General features: G+C 40.0%; 1 protein-coding gene across 6 annotated transcripts in view; it reads right to left on the bottom strand.

The window, feature by feature from the left end:
- CDH18 (cadherin 18) overlaps positions 1-16,824 on the bottom strand; it is a 1,028,199-nt gene extending 1,011,375 nt beyond the window's left edge. For all 6 annotated transcript variants that reach the window (XM_074987814.1, XM_074987813.1, XM_074987811.1 and 3 more), the window contains exon 1: positions 16,272-16,824. The gene's annotated coding sequence lies outside the window, so the exon portion shown is untranslated. The remainder of the gene's footprint in view (positions 1-16,271) is intronic.
- Between the last annotated feature and the right edge of the window lie 250 nt (positions 16,825-17,074).

Below are 17,074 nucleotides of genomic sequence, written 5' to 3'. Positions count from 1 at the left end.
CACGCGTCGGGCGCTATTTCGAAGTTAACTTTGACGTTAGGCGGCGAGACGTCGAAGTCGCTAACCTCATGAGGGGATCGGAATAGCGCCCTACTTCGACGTTCAACGTCGAAGTAGGGACCGTGTAGACGATCCACGTCCCGCAACGTCGAAATTGTGGGGTCCTCCATGGCAGCCATCAGCTGGGGGGTTGAGAGACGCTGTCTCTCCAGCCCGTGCGGGGCTCTATGGTCACCGTGTGCAGCAGCCCTTAGCCCAGGGCTTCTGGCTGCTGCTGCTGCAGCGGGGGATTCATGCTGCATGCACAGGGTCTACAACTCGTTGTCGGCTCTGTGGATCTTGTGCTGTTTAGTGCAAGTGTGTCTGGGAGGGGCCCTTTAAGGGAGCGGCTGGCTGTTGTGTCCGCCCTGTGACCCTGTCTGCAGCTGTGCCTGGCACCCTTATTTCGATGTGTGCTACTGTGGCATGTAGACGTTCCCTCGCAGCGCCTATTTCGATGTGGTGCTGTGCAACGTCGATGTTGAACATCGACGCTGCCAGCCCTGGAGGACGTGTAGACGTTATTCATCGAAATAGCCTATTTCGATTTTGCAAGTAGGCTACTTCGATGTAGGCTTCACGTGTAGACGTAGCCCAGGAGGGTGGTGAAGCACTGGAATGCGCTGCCTAGAAAGGTGGTGGTATTTCCATCCCTAGAGGTTTTTAAGTCTTGGCTTGACCTAGTCCTGGCTGGGATGATTTAGTTGGAGTTCATCCTGCTTTAGGCAGGGGACCGGACTTGATGATCTCCTGAGGTCCCTTCCAACACTAAAATTCTATGATTCTATGTTACTGTTCTGAGTGTGGTCAAAATCACGACTGCACATATTCCAGAACAGATAATGTGCACTGTAAATGTTTCTGCCACATCTTCAGGAAAATTACATATGATTCAGCTAATGTGGGACACTGGGTCAGCAATATCTACACTAGCTGCTTCCATATATTTGCATTACTTTTAAGATTTGCCTCTCATTGAACCCAAAATTCACTTGGGTTGTGGCTAGACTTTGAAAGAAGCATGCACATGAGGGGAATCAAAATGCAAATGAGTTACAGATTTACATATATGACACCTCATTTGTATATTATTTCAAAAGACCTTCTTTTGAAAGAAGAAAAGCAATGTAGACGTGGCTCTTTTGAAAGTATACCCCATCTTTGAAAGGGCCTTTCTTCCCATAAAAAAATGCAGAGTTCTACTTTGTCCATAAAGATACTCCTATCTTTGGCAGAGATTTATTTGCTGCTTTAAACCTCAGGGTAGTTAATGGATGAATTGATCTCTCTCAGCAAAGCACTCTTATTGCCATTACAAGACAGCAATTCCAAGCTGTTTGTTTAGCATGTCCAATCCAACAAAAGCAATGGGAATTTCTGACGAAGATGGCCCAGCAATCCTAAAAAGCTTGATCCAGTTTGCTGCCTTATTTTAGAGTCCATGATGAACTTTCTTTGCTTGACGACTATGTGCTATGAGGTACACACAGGCTACTTGTTCCAGAAGAACTACAGCCAAAATTCATACACCTGGCACACAATACTCATCAAGAAATTGTCAGAACCAAACAATGAGTACAATGAGTAGTCAATTTACTTCCCTGGAATTTGAAACTTTTCCAGCAGAAAATTTTACATTTTACATAGACGATCATCTGTTATTACCTTCAAGCCAATGGGAAAATTGAAAGGTTTAACAGAAGCTTGAAAGAGAGTTTGCAAACAGCTAAACTGGAAAGGAGATCATGGATAACCTTCTCTACTGATTTCCTGCAAGCATACACGGCTACATGACATGCTGCAATGCAAAGATCACCTACAGAGTTATTGCATGGGAAACAGATGACGACTAAACTGAACTTTGTTGGACTGTTAAAGTCAAGACCTGATGCACCAAAGGAGGATGATGTGAGAAAAACAGTTGAACCAAAACAAGAAAAATATAAAGGCTTACAAAGACAAACGGGAGGGTGCTAAGGATCTGCAGTTTGAGTGTGGTTCCATTGTTTGAGTAAGAAAACCTGGAATTCTATGCAAATGGGATCATAAATTTACATCTCCTCTTAAATCACTGAGAAAAGGGGACCTTGCATCTATCGACTTTCTGACAGGTATGTATGGAATGCTTCTTGTCTTGCTCCTGCCTACGCACGAAGAGGAGACCACTCTAACACCCAGTCTGTGGTACCGTAGTTCACCAATACTAGAAACTGGGTTTGAACAATGGTCTGCCAGGCCCAGATGACCACCTGTCTGTGTATTTGGAGAAAAAGATATTTATGGTTTGACTTTAAAAGTCTAAAAATAACTACCTCATTTAGGTGTATATAGAGACGAAGAGTATTTTTAAAAGTTTAGATGTCACCACCATATATTGCATTTATGCCAAACACAAGTGGTGCAAGACTCAAAGAAATTTACTTCTAACTGTTTTATATGAGTAACACCTGCAATTAATATGATAATATATGCTGAAATCAGTTGAAAGAGAATGACCTGCACTTCTTTTAAAGTGTTTTGAAAAGTAGAGAAAAGGTGCTAATTCTGCATTGGATACAATTAGTTTTCTTTTGAGTTAAGTGTATTTCTGTGAGTTGGAAGAGCAAAACCATGCCCAGGTAATTGTTTAATTGGAATATTAGATCTGACCTGTGAATACAAAACACCCTCCATTATGACCTTAAACATGACACATCTTTTACAATATTTTACAACACTTCACCATGTTTTTCCGCCACAAATATCATACCATGTATACCAAAAGATGAGCCTACAGTTAAATAAAAATGTATCAGCAAAAGTGAATGACAAGCAAAACACAAGAGCAAAATATGAAAACACATTAGTCTTATTTTTTAATATATACATATCTGGGAAAAACCTCAGCTTTAAAAACCTATAACATAAATAAATTTATTTTCATCCATAGCTATCCTTACCAAGAGTAGGACATTTTGTGATGTACTACTCAGATTCACTGATTTGGCACATCGCTATATTCTCAAATCACAACCCTGCAGTTAGATCCAGAAGTTAAATCATCATTTACAAGGCAAGCAATGTGAAGTTTGACCTAATTATATTTTACTATCTGAGCTCGAGATTTATTAGTGTGGTACTGAAAATGCACAAATTAGCATGTAAAGCAACTCCCACTACAGAAAAGAAAAGATTCAGAAAGAATAATGCCTATCCTGCACATTCCTTTCAGCAGAAAGTAGAGAACATATACTCTACGTCCCTCAGCATAAGTGTAAACATGAGTGTAAATGATGAGGTACTTAGGCAAGTGGAGCAAAGAGACGTCTGAACCCTCTGGGCACGTAACCTCATATGCAACCTTCAGGCTCTCCAGTCACCCTCACAATGCTTCCTTTCTACACAGCATTTTTAGCAGTAGCATCACACTGCTTCCTCACTGCTGGAGAGTTTCAGCAGTGCAGGAAAATGCCCCAACCATGGGAGAAGAGTCTTCAACTGCACAGGCAATGAGGAAAGAACCTGGCAGTGGAAAAGTATTCATCAAAGAGGGAGAGAAAAAGAGGTAGCTTTAGCTACTACCAACCCTCCCCACATCTCTCTACTTTTCACTGCTTTGTGCAGCTATATAGATCTGTCATGCTGTCTCAGGAGATCTGAGATCTAGATGTAACTTCAAGACACAGCTCATACTTCATTCCTCTGCCCACTAGAAATATATGCACTATGTATTAGAGCACCTTTCTCTGTGGCGGCTGGACGCTTTTTTTCCAAGATAAAACAACAACAACATAATGTACGCAAGAGTAACTGTGGAGAAGTGGGGTTGCTGCATCCCTTTCCATAAAAATAAGTCAAACTAAATAAATATCTTGCGCCAGATCCTTTAGCTCACTAGATGTGGATGCTGATGGACTGCCAAAAGGACTGTAGGTCTGAGTAAGATCTCTAATTGAGAATGCCCTTGAAGCTGGGGTTAAAGCATTGTGTCCAAACAACCAACGGCAAGAGACTTTGTGCACATGTCCTGAAGTACTGCAACTCAGTGTTAGATGAAAATCTGTTTCTCACATAAGTGGGTGCCTCTCTGATGTTGCACAACAGCGGTGTCCAATAGCAATTCAAAGCTCACCACACTTGTGGTTGTCATTTTTCTGTATTTGACACATTATATTATACAAAACTTTATTAAATAATATTAGAAAAATAAATACTTTCTAGCCATTGGATTCGCACAAAACTGTGAGCTGACATAATAATCACAGACACAAGTATGACAACATGACACATTGCAGCAAAGAAAGGATATCTATGGAAACTCCACTTAGCCTGTAACAATCACCCCCGGCCTGGCTGGGAGTGGCGTGGCTCCAGCTGTTCCCTGTGTGTAGCATGCAGACAGCAGCACTGCCCTTACGTGTGAGAAGGGCATGATACCAACCCACTCTCCTTGAAATGCCCTGCAGTGCACCCTTTCAGTGAGGGTGGCATCAGTGGCTGCAGAGGTTCCTGTGGCTGGCATGCTGCCTCATCTGTGTGGACACTTGTACTAACTGTATTGAGCATGTGTGCTAATCACTTGGCCTGGGTTTTGCTAATTCATTTCTTCTCTTTAGTAAAATACATGATACCATATGCAGAAAATGCCTCTTCAAATATTGTAATAGTCAACTGATTGGCTGAAAAAAGGTAATTGCCTTAATTGTCCTTTACAGTGCTGTATGGTCCTGAAGATTTTCCAGGTTGTAATTTTTCCTCAAAATTTTTCCTCAGAATTACTTCCAGAAGGGCAAACTATCTACTGTTTATAAAGAAAACGAAAGAAATATTTGGCAATGATATGGCTTGGGCAGGGATAACCAGTAAGGACAGACTGAGACTGCGACCTGCAGTAACATCTCATGTGAACCATGACAACAGATTTAAACAGTTTGGCTCCTATAAACTAAATTGAGTGTAGCTCAAATTTGGTCATTTCTGCAGCATTAGGAAAATAATTATTTGCAGCTATCACCTTGGCGATATATATTTTAATTGGCAGAGAACTGGACTTCAATCAGGGGATTTACTTTTCATTTGATGTAAGAGAAAACTGGCAGAAAATAATGAAAACCACTTAATTAAGAGAAATTCATATTTTTGAGGCTGTGAGCTTAGTGACTGGTTTTTCTGCTTGCTACACTGATGCTGAAAATACTCCAAAAAGGAGACATCTAGGTAAAGCCAGATGAACAAACAGAATTATAGAATCATAGAAGAGTAGAACTGGAAGGGACCTCGAGAGGCCATCGAGTCCAGCCCCCTGCCCTCATGGCAGGACCAAGCACTTTCTAGACCATCCCTGAAAGCCATCTGTCTAACCTCCTCTTAAATATCTCCAGTGATGGAGATTCTACCACCTCCCTTGGCAATTCGTTCCAGTGTTTGATCACCCTGACAGTTAGGAACTTTTTCCTAATGTCCAACCCGAACCTCCCCTGCTGCAATTTCAGTCCATTGCCTCTTGTTCTATCCTCAGAGGCAAGGAAGAACAAGTTCCCTCCCTCTGCCTTATGACACCCTTTTAGATACCTGAAAACTGCTATCATGTCCCCCCTCAATCTTCTCTTTTCCAAACTAAACAAGCCCAATTCTTTCAGCCTTTCTTCATAGGTCATGTGCTCTAGACCTTTGATCATTCTCGTTGCTCTACTCTGGACCCTCTCCAACTTCTCCACATCCTTCCTGAACTGCGGTGCCCAGAACTGGACACAATACTCCAGCTGAGGCCTAACCAGCGCAGAGTAGAGTGGGAGAATGACTTCTCATGTCTCGTGATGAGTTCCTTCTTAGAATCTAAATAACATAGAAACCTCTTCATATTCTCTGAAAAGTCTGCAGGGCACTAGAACCATAAAGGAAAGCGTTAAGAGGGTAAGTAAATGGATGTGGCTTGGGCTTACAAACCCACCATGTCATATGAGCAGGGAAGAGAAAAGGGATGTCAGTGTGGAGAAAAGTCACAATTTAGTTTGAGAAGGGCCTGTTTCTTTGCTTATATACCAGAACGGAAGATAAGTTTATCTGGATCTGTTAGTCTTCTAGACCAGGAGGAACTTCGGTTCTGGAAATTACTCTCACGAACCATGAAGACGAGCCCCAATGACAAGAGTTCCTGGTGACAGGGCCCCAATTACCAATGCACATAGGAGAGACCATCTCTGCACAAATATTTTGGTGGGTAGATTGCACTTTCTTGATTCAGGAACTAATCAGGCCACTTGCACAGACCTGTCCCAGGACCCTATAGGCCTTATGACAGCCAAAGAATAACTGGAACACTGGTCTGCACCCCAGAACAACTCTTCCCCATCCTCCAAATGCTCTTTCAGTCCCCCGACACAACTGCTACCCATAGTCTCCTGCATCCATGGGGAGAGTAGAATCATTAGAGTTGGTGGTGGACCTACCAGAGTGACTTTCTTTTCTAGGTGTATTAACTAGGTGCTTCTTAGAAGCCATTTTGCATGAGTGCAACTTGTACAAAGTGGCTTCAAGACAACTGTCAAGATAGATATGTTATTGGAATAAAGTGAGGAGAAGAAAGAGCAGTTGCCAATTGCACTTCTAGTACTTCATCAATTACATCATCTACTTACTTATAGGTCTGTGTTTGAAAATTATCAAGAAAAGTTGCCTCTCTCTCTTACATGAGTGAACAGCACTAACAGCAAAACATTCAATTGCTTTGATGTTTTGGAACAGCATCCAAATCAGGTCTCAGATAAGGGAGATAGCTGAAGAGAGGTGGTTTTCCTCTGAGGATCTGTACTTTCTGGTTTCAGTTGAGTAGGATATCAGACCACTAACCTCCTGTCTGAATATCCAAACAGTGTAACACACAAACTGAAGGTTTTATATGCATTTTTTACAGTTAAACTTAAGAAAAGTTTGGATTTGAATTTTGAATGAAACTTGGGTCATGTTTCAGTGCCTTTGTACATCATGAGAAATCAGGAAATAGTGGGTCCATTCTTGCTCCCAGTGAAATTAGTGGTAGTTCTGCAATCCGTAACAGCTGGAGCAGGATTGAATCATCATAGAATCATAGAATTCTAGGGCTGGAAGGGACCTCAGGAGGTCATCTAGTCCAGTCCCGTTCCTAAAGCAGGATCAACCCTAACTAAATCACCCCCAATATGACTATGTCAAGCTGGGACTGAAAAACCTCTAGGGATGGAGATTCCAAAACCACTCTCGGTAATGCATTCCAGTCTTTCTACACCCTCCTGGTGAAATAGTTTTCATAATATCCAACCTACACCTCTCCCTCTCTAACTTCAGACAATTGCTCCTTGTTCTGTCATCTGTCACTGTTGAAAACAGTCTCTCTCCATCCTCTTTAGAGCTCCCTTTCAGAAAGTTGAAGACTGCTATCAAATCGCACCTCAGTTTTCTCTTCTGAAAACTAAATAAGCCTAAATCTCTCAGCCTCTCCTCATAGATCATGTGCACCAGACTGCTAATCATTTTTGTTGCCCTCTGCTGAACACTCTCCAATGCTTCCATATCCTTGCTATACTGGGGGGCCATGAACTGAAGTCAACGCTCCATATGAGGCCTCACCAGAGCCAAGTAGAGGGGAATAATAACTTCTCTAGATCTGGTGCAAATGCTTCTCCTATATGCACCCCAATATGCCTTTGGCCTTCTCAGCTACAAGGGCACACTGTTGACTCATATCCAGCCTCTCATCCACTGTAATTCCCAGGTCCTTTTTTGCTGCGCTGCTACTTAGTCAAACAAAAAGGCTGTCCACTGCCTTTTTGTTTTGATAGAATATAGACTACCATGGCTATCTCTCTGTTACTATGCTACTTACAAGCTGGGGACCAACTGGCTAACAGTGTTTGGGATTCTTCCATCCCAAGTGCAGGACTCTGCACTTGTCCTTGTTGAACATCATCAGATTTCTTTTGGCCCAATCCTCCAATTTGTCTAGGTTACTCTGGACCCTGTCCCTACTCTCCAATGTATCTACCTGATGCCCTACCTTAGTGTCACCTGCAAATTTGAGGAGGGTTTAATCCATCCCCTCATCCACGTCATTAATAAATATGTTGGACCAGTACTGGCCCTAGAACTGATTCTTGGGGCACTCCACTTGATACCAACCACCAACCAGACACTGAACCATTCACCACTACCCGTTGGGCCCAACCATCAAGCCAGGTTTCTATCCATCTGACAGGCCACGTATCCAATGTATATTTCCTTAACTTATGGGCAAGAATATTGTGGGAGACTCTATCAAAAGCTTTGCTAAAGTCAAGGTATATCACATCCATTGACTTCCCCATGTCCTCAGAGCTAGTTACCTCATCATAGAAACTAATCAGATTGGTCAGTCATGATTTACCTTTGGTTAATCCATGTTGACTATTCTTGATCACTTTCCCCTCTTTCAAGTGCTCCAAAATGGATTTCCTGAGGATTCCCTCCATGGTTTTTCTAGGCACTGAGGTGAGGCTGACCAGCCTGTAGTTCCTTTTTTAAGGAGTCCATGGTTCTACACTCAGCAGTACATTTGTTCATCACCCAGGGGAGGCTGGGGCTGATAAGAACTATCTGCTGGACACTGGATGATTGTGTAGTGCAGAAGGGAAGAACTGATTTCATTGTCTCAGTTTTTGTTAGAAGGGGAAACTACACTCAGACAAAAAAGTGTCAATTTTTAAACCAATATATTGTAACTCTCCTCTAAACCATATCTGACCAGCCTGGATAGTCTATCACTTGTTCCCTTAAACATTCTGTGCCATCTGTAAGAGGGACTGCTGATCATTCTGCAGTACTAAGAACAAATGTACCTGCCTCAGTGGAATCAAGCAAATAGTTGTTCATCATGCATTCTCTGCAACTGTAACTGCTCACGACTTCAAAGATGGCCAGGAAGCTAAACTGGTATCAATTTATATCAAGAATCTTCAGTAACTAGAAGGTATAAAACATAACCTGGTGCTGCTTTTTGTTAAGTACTGGAATTCATTAAAATATTTAAAAATGGAAAATGCTGAAATAGTTAAAAGAATAGGTGTGCCTTTGTTGTTGCTATCAACAAGTTAATTTTCCAACAGACAAATCTGTCAAGGAAGGACAATGAAATAAAAGTACTTTTCACTATCAGCTGCTCTGCAGGACCTTACTGATATATTCCATACACTGCAGACCTGCCTCATTAATTATTGTACAAAAGAAGATGTGTCCGTACACTGTACTGGACCAACATATGCAGTGCTTTGTAAAGCAGTAGCATTTTGTTGCCTCTGTTCTGAATGATTTGGAATTCAAGTAAATACTAAAATTTGTGAATGCTTATCTGCACACTGTTGTTCCACTCACTTTAACAGTAACAGAGAGAAAGCCGAGGTAGTCTATATACTATCAAAACAAAAAGGTAGTCCAGTAGCACTTTAAAGACTAACAAAATAATTTATTAGGTGATGAGCTTTCGTGGGACAGACCCACTTCTTCAGGCCATAGTCCGTTCTGGTCTGGCTATGATCTGAAGAAGTGGGTCTGTCCCACGAAAGCTCCTCACCTAATTATGTTTTTGCATATAATGAAGAAAAACACTATTAAAGTGTCAAAACAAAAAAGCAGTCCAGTAGCACTTTAAAGACTAACAAAATAATTATTTTCCTCATTTCTCCATATATTACAGTTGGTCATGTAAGGTGGTTAGGATAACTGTATGTATTAACCATAAACAACCACACTTCACTGTAAGAGTCAGACATCCAATGAACAACTAAATTTCAATCTTTTTCAATATATTATATCTGGGTGGGGAACCTATGACCCATGGGCAGGTTCCAGCCTGTGGTTTATTTATATTCAGCCCATGGCACTGTTCCCTCCCACAGGTCTGGAGCCCCAAGCTACTGAGCTGATCCCTGGCCTGGGAGAGAGAGTGGCCTGGAACTGATTTATTTTTTCTGTGGGTCTGTGGGTTTGTTTTCGCTCTCCATTTAATATTTCAGACATCTGATGACTAAAGAAACGTCATGCACTGGGTTACAAGTTATTTCCTCAGTACCTTATATCCACCACTGAACTGAACCAGGGCCAGATGTGCACAGGTGGATCCTTGCGCCACCATGGAGCCCAACTAGACACATCTGAGTTTTGCGTTGGTGCAAAAGACCATCCACACACGTTTGCAAGGTAGGTGCAACATATACTACAATACAGAACAGCATGTGGTATGCATACATTTACATACAAGATTATATTGGGAACAAAACATAGAGCTAATATAAGCCCCGGCTTACCCCGGGCTTCTCACGCCACAGGCGGTAAACAACTGTCAATAAGTCAAGACCTCTCCTTCCCATATTGCTAAATAAGATGGAGGCCCTGGATAGAACTGAGGTAGTTGGGAACAGGAGTCCTGACTTTAATTATTTTTCATTTTTTTAAAATAAATTGGAGAAAAAGAGTAACAGACAGCTTCATGTGCATAAAATGGTTGATATCTTAAATCAGTTCTATTAAAATTAGTTTTAATACTTTTCATAATATTTAAGTTATTCTTGTAAACGTCTTACTTCTTAGCAATGACACAGTTATATGACAATCGTCCCCCGTACTGACTCCAAGAAAGCAGAAAATAGGAACATGTTTCCTGTTAAGCGTATCTGGAGTCTTATATGGAGACACGTCTGAATAATTGTTTAATCCATCTTTAAACAATCATCAGTGACAAATGTTTTATTCATGCTTAATAGAGCATCCTGTCTGTTGGAGTTTACATTAGAGGAAGTTTCAGACTGACTTCTGTTTATCATAATACCACCTTATATTTGCAAAGCAGTTTTCATTCAAAAGTAATTCAAAGTGCTTTATACAGCATGTATATTTAAGGGATAAATTCACCAGCCAATAAATTAGTGACATATGTACAGTGGAACAAGGTAGGCACAGCAGAAAAAATTTCTGTATGAGATATGTGTGTGTGTGTGTGTTTGTGTGTGTGTTCAAAGAAATCTCATTGATTTTGGGCATGCAGAGTGCAATTAAATTACACAGGATTACACACTGCTACAGACTTCTTGTGTAATCTTGTTCAAATTAATCAATCAGTTGGAGCCTGGGTTCCCATCTCAAAATCATACTTCCTTTCTCCCTTTGGCATCCTTGCCTACTTACATTGTAAGATCTCTAAAACAATGAAAATCCACACCCCTGAGAAATGTAGTTAAGTCAATCTAACTGCTCATTTAGATAGTGCTAGTTCAACAAAAGAATTCTTCAATGAATCAGGCTCCTGCCTTTAGGGAGGAAAATTAACTACAGCTGTAGAACCCCTCCCATCCCTACAGTGAGTGCCCACACTAAAGACCTACAGTAGTGCAGTTGCTGCACTGCATGGTTTAAGTATGGACATACATTTATTTGTGGAGAAAGATACAACACTGCAGGGAGAGGAGAATCTCATTCTTTTATAAGTACATTGAAAGTAACTTTGAGTGGCTCATGCTCAGAATATCCTAGTTTTACAAGATGGCTTGTTTTTTCAATGGAATTACAACTTTCTAAGCTTCTGTTAACTTACCAGATATTGTAAGGTTAACTTTCCCAGTGAGCAAGGGGAAAAAGTCACCCACCAAATAAATCCTCTTTCAAAGTTAAAGTTATAAAATAAAAACAATTGTATACTAGTTTTGACCCACATGGTTTTTCCAGCTTCACATTATGACAGTGTTTTTAGTCTAAGCATCCCCTTGAATCTGTCTCAGGATGTGTTAGCAACAGATCTTTTGTCAATCATAGAATCATGGGATTGGAAGGGACCTCAAGAGTTCATTTAGTTCGGTCTCCTACACTCATAGCAGAACTAGGTATTATTTAAAATATCCCTGAAGGTGTTTTCTAACTTGCTTTTAAACCTCTGCAATTCTGGAGATTCCTTGGCAATTTATCTCAATGCAAACAACCCTGATAGCTAGGAAGTCTTTTTTTGATTTTCTCCTAATGTTAACATAAACTGCCCTTCCTACAATTTAATCCCATTGTTTCTTGTCCTATCCTCAGAGATTAAAGAGAATACATTTCTCCTTTCTCCTTGTAACAATATATATTTGAAAACTGTTGTCATACTCCTCCCTCCGTCTTCTCCAGACCTATTTCTTTTTTCAGATTTTCCTTGGAGGTTATGTCTTCTAGACCTTGAAACATTTCTGTTGCTCTTCTCTGGACTGTTGCCAATTTCTCCACATCTTTCCTGGAATGTGGTGTACAGAAGTGGACACAGTACTGCAGTGGAGGCCATAATAGCACAGAGTAGAGCACAATGATGGCATTTAAAAGAAAAAAAAATACTCTTTCGATATAATTTAGTTGGAGAAAAATCTCCCAGCTAGTATATTTCTTCTCTACAATATTGGCCTACTTTATGCAGGAAGATTGTGTTTCTTGGTTTTGGCACTGAAGCTTAATGATGGGTTCTGCATATCCATTGGACTGCTCAGTATCAGTCCCCAAGTAACCTCTGATGCTGTCCAACAGCTTCCAGTGCTGAGGAAGCCAGTAACAAGTGATCCCCTGCACTCAGGGTGCTTGCAGCAAATCTGCAGCACAATAATATGTGTGCTGCTAGTGTGAGGGATCCTTCAGTACAGAGAGAGGAATAGAGCTAGCCAGCGATCGCTTGAAGTGTACTTACTGGTATAACGTCTGCTGGAAAATATTTTCACTCGTTAAGCTACATCTGTTACTTTTCATCTAACTTTCAGCTGTCCTGCACAGATGTCACTTTGCCACATTAAATAGTACTATATACAAAAAGAGACTCCAATATTGCAAGTAATAATAAAGAAAAGTCGCATGGATTAGTATTGTATGGCAATTAATGAGCGGCTTGTCATGTCAGGTAAAAATTAGCATGACCAAAATCTCCAGAATCTGGAAGTCAGTGAGTTCAATGGGATTACTCACATAAGTAGTGGTTCTCAGGCTTAGGTTAATAGAAAAAAAGGGGAAACAAAGAGTGTAGCGTTTGCTCTCTGTCTCTTCACACAAATGGTAACCACTTTAAAGCTCATAGCCGTCTATTCTCTCCTTCTAAAAGAAGGTTGCACATCTGAGCAAACAATCTATTCCATATTATAGACAACAAATAGGTTCTTATTGGGCAGCACCATCAAATAGGAGTCTTTTGCTAACTTTATCAGAACATTCATCAATTTTTTTTTTTTCATGACAACTCCCAGGAAATGTTTCTTTAATAAGCAGATATGTAGCATCTTTTGGACATTTATACGAAGTTACATTAAATGCAGTTGGCTTGTTTTTCTTGAAAGTAGTCCCACCCCGTACCCTGGATAGACAGATGGTTGGCTAGATGGATGGACATACACAATAAGCTTAAAAACATAGCTGCATAAATCATGAACATCATCAGGCCTAGCTTCCAACCATCTCCATGCATGTAAAAAATCAACAAATATTTTCCAGGTGTTCTGTCTGATTAAAACAGTTCTGTGTTCAGAATAAACTCATTAAAGCAAAACATATTTTGAAAAATAGGAACCAGTGTAAGTATAGGAGCCAACAGTATCTCTCTAATGTAGCCTACTATATGAATAATATAGGAAGAAAGAGCCCCCTAATGGCTTCAAGTTATTTGTGAAAATAAATAGATTTCAGATTCCTGGGTTACTGGTGGAAATCAGAAGTAAAATAAGTTTCTGAATGGGCAAAAATTAGTAATTTGGGTAAATGGTTGATATTGTTGAATCAAAGTGTGAAATGGAGGTGATAGGTCAAGAGTCTTGGTGTACAAAAAGTTAAATAAAATGAACAGTTTAAACTACATAAATCTAGTTTGAGATGAACAAATGTTTATGAGGTAAATTTGATTATATAAATCCGGGTCTAACAAAATTGAATCCTTATGGCATAAAATTTATGCACAGACTCGGTGAACACATTTCTATAGCACAGTTTCAAAACCTAAAATAAAGACTTTGCATATTTTCCCATTTTTAAAACTAATTATTCAAGCTGAGTATTGCTAGTAGAAAAATAAAACCCATGTCATTTTCTTTCAGAAATTTACTATGAGCTTTGAAGTATTAATGCTTTCAGATACATGTTTGTATGGAGCCTTGTTAATATCGCACTGGTTGGATGAACATTAAAACTGATGCTTATTTTGCAATTTCATATGTGTGTGGGGGAATCCCACTGACGAAAAGAACCAAGAAGAATCAGCAACTAATGTCTTTCATAAGAGATGCATTTAAAGAATACAAGTTCAATAAACAAGCATGTCAGCATGTCAGCATACATAAAAGGGCTGAGGCAGAATATGAATGCTTTCCCAATAACTCATAGAGAAAGGCTTGTATTTTCATAGGACCTAAGGGACCTATGAGTTCAGCTTCTAATGAAATTCACTTGGGTGCAAAATCTGATACGTACCCAGTGTTAACACTGTCAATGAAAAGTGTACATTGTCAATGAAAAGTGTTTCCCTGTCTCTTACTTTGGGCAGGATTCTGACGCTTACTTACCTCGCACAGTACTGTGTTCTGACCAGGTGTGTTACTTGTTTTATTGGGACTTTTCATGTAGCAAGGCCCTATTCAATGTACATACATGCAGCAGAATCTGACCCTAAATGTGCCCACTGTTACATGCGAAGAATATCACAGGAGAAAAGGCTAGAATTAGGAATGGACACTGAGACTACTCATCTACGCTATGCAAAAGCAGAAAGATACTACTATTTTTAAACTTGTCAGTTTTCATCTTTATTTTTCTATCATTTTTCATAAAGCATATTAAAATTAACCAAAAAACCTCACTCACCCTTCTGAGTGCATTTTTGTCTCTCATACTAATGCCAATTTCAAAATTTATCTGTGACTATGTTACCCTGCCAAAGTAGTTTTAATTAATATTTAACATCTATAAAATACAAAGAGTGAACTGAATATTTATAAAAATGTTACATTTTGCTACTTGTGGTGGTTTTGTAGCTACCAAGTGAAATGATATTGTTTAATACTGTAATTCACATGCAACTTCATAACTTAAACATTTGGTGGTAGGAAAGTAATTGCAGCATATTTAGTGATTGCCATTTTAAAATTAGTAACCTTCTCTAAATTTCTTAGCTGGATGACCCACAGGAAAGTTGTACCTGGTGAGAATAACTGCTCAAATGGTTGGATTAATATAGTGACTACTCCACCTACTCATAGAGGAAATTAAAGGAGCTGGAATACAAAAATTATTTTGGTTGGAATTGAGAAGAAGAAAGTACAAACATGAAAAGTGATGCAAATCATCATATTTGTAGAGAATATGATATGAATGCCTTTTGTTTGAAGTCACAATGCTGTCTTTTTAGCTTTACTCTCCTGTCACCTACAAACCAAAATAAATCAACTTCCTGACAGCTGTATAGCCTAGAGCTTGATGATTTCTCTTCTAACCAACACTTTTCACAGAGGTAATGAAACCGTTCCCAGCCAAGCTCAGGGATGTAATTTGTGACAAGTTTACGTAGAGCAAAAGGTGCCGTAAGGGAGGGTAGTGTCAATGTCACACAAAAACAGGCAATCGGCCCAACAGGACTGGCACAACAGACTCAGAATAACTGAACATGCAATAATTTGCATTTCAGCTCCCAAACCTTGCTGTTGCCTGTGCAAGCAAACATTAGCTACAATTACCATATTCAGAATATGATGGAATTCTAATGCCATACCATTTAAGACAGAGCATGTGTGTGCAGAAGTGGTTAGCTTACCATCAAAAAAACAGATTCTGTTTTAAAACACCGACAGCTCTATTGAAATGCCAGCCTGAGCTGGCTGCACAAATATGAACAGCTAAGAATTAGTAATACAAGGGAGGCTTATTTCTATGCTGTTGTTGGCCTAAACTGATTAGCATCTCTGGCACAGCTTGCATTTTAATATCGTACAAGCAGATAGAAAAAATGTCATTTTTGGCCATATCATTTTCACTTAGGTGGTGACAAAGTATAATCAAGATTTTTCACAATCCAGAGCTCCCTCCAAATTCTCTCTGTCTATGCATAGTATGTGATACAGGAGCACCTGAGAATGAGAAAAAACTGTATGCAATAAATACGTACTTACATAAAAGCCAAAGATTGTAGGTATCATGCAATGTAAATATCAGAGGAATACATTTTTTATTAAATGTCGAGGAAAGACAAAGAAAACAATTCTTACCTGGAGGACAAAACTCTGTTTCATCAGTGCTGTGTGGGTTTAGCAGGAAGAGGGCATTTTTTTGGTTTTGTTTTGTTTTGTTTTGTTTTGTTTTCAATGATGAACCTCCTCTTCAGAGACGACAATTCTTAAGAGACACCTAAAATAAACTATTCCAAGGTCCAGTCTGCTATTGCTTGCTTGGGCTTCAGGCTGGCATTCTCTTGTGAAGAAAAAAGGTAGCTCAGCAAGTTGTCCACTGAGGCAGCTAGGTATCTGCGTTATCAGGCTCCAGCAGTCACATACTGACTCTATAGCACATACTCTCTCCCTCTCTTGCTCTCCCAGCTCTGAGTCTAAGCTCCTGCTGCTGCTGTATAATCAATCTAGCCTGTCTGAATCTAATAGGCCTCTATTTAACCAGCCAATCAATACAAAGGATTCTACTGCTGATCCCCAGGGTCTTTTCCAGAAGTGGTACAAACTATAAGAGTTCTGGCTGCAGTTAATACCTAGTATTTTTCAGTATTTTATCTCCTTTAGAGAGAGAATGTTTAGGAGATCCCAATTTCAAAGCTAGCCACGTCTCTGCTCTCTCATGCGAATTATGTAAGCACACAACTCACTCTGCTGCAGCAGCAGCATTCTGAAACCTTCCCCTCTCTCTCCCATTTTAAATGTTTTGGAATAGAAATGCTAAAGATGGACCCAAGCAGCAAATCTAGTTCTGAGTTTTGGAACTTGGGCTTATCTCTAGCAAATACAGCAAACAAGCACCATACACCGAGTAGAAGGGAAAACATGCCTTGCTGTCCTACATTTAT

Source organism: Carettochelys insculpta, chromosome 2 (genome assembly GCF_033958435.1).
Source record: "Carettochelys insculpta isolate YL-2023 chromosome 2, ASM3395843v1, whole genome shotgun sequence".
Taxonomy (NCBI): Eukaryota; Metazoa; Chordata; order Testudines; family Carettochelyidae; genus Carettochelys; species Carettochelys insculpta.
The sequence above is the reverse complement of the archived record's forward strand: the minus strand, read 5'-3'. Positions and strand labels throughout refer to the sequence as shown.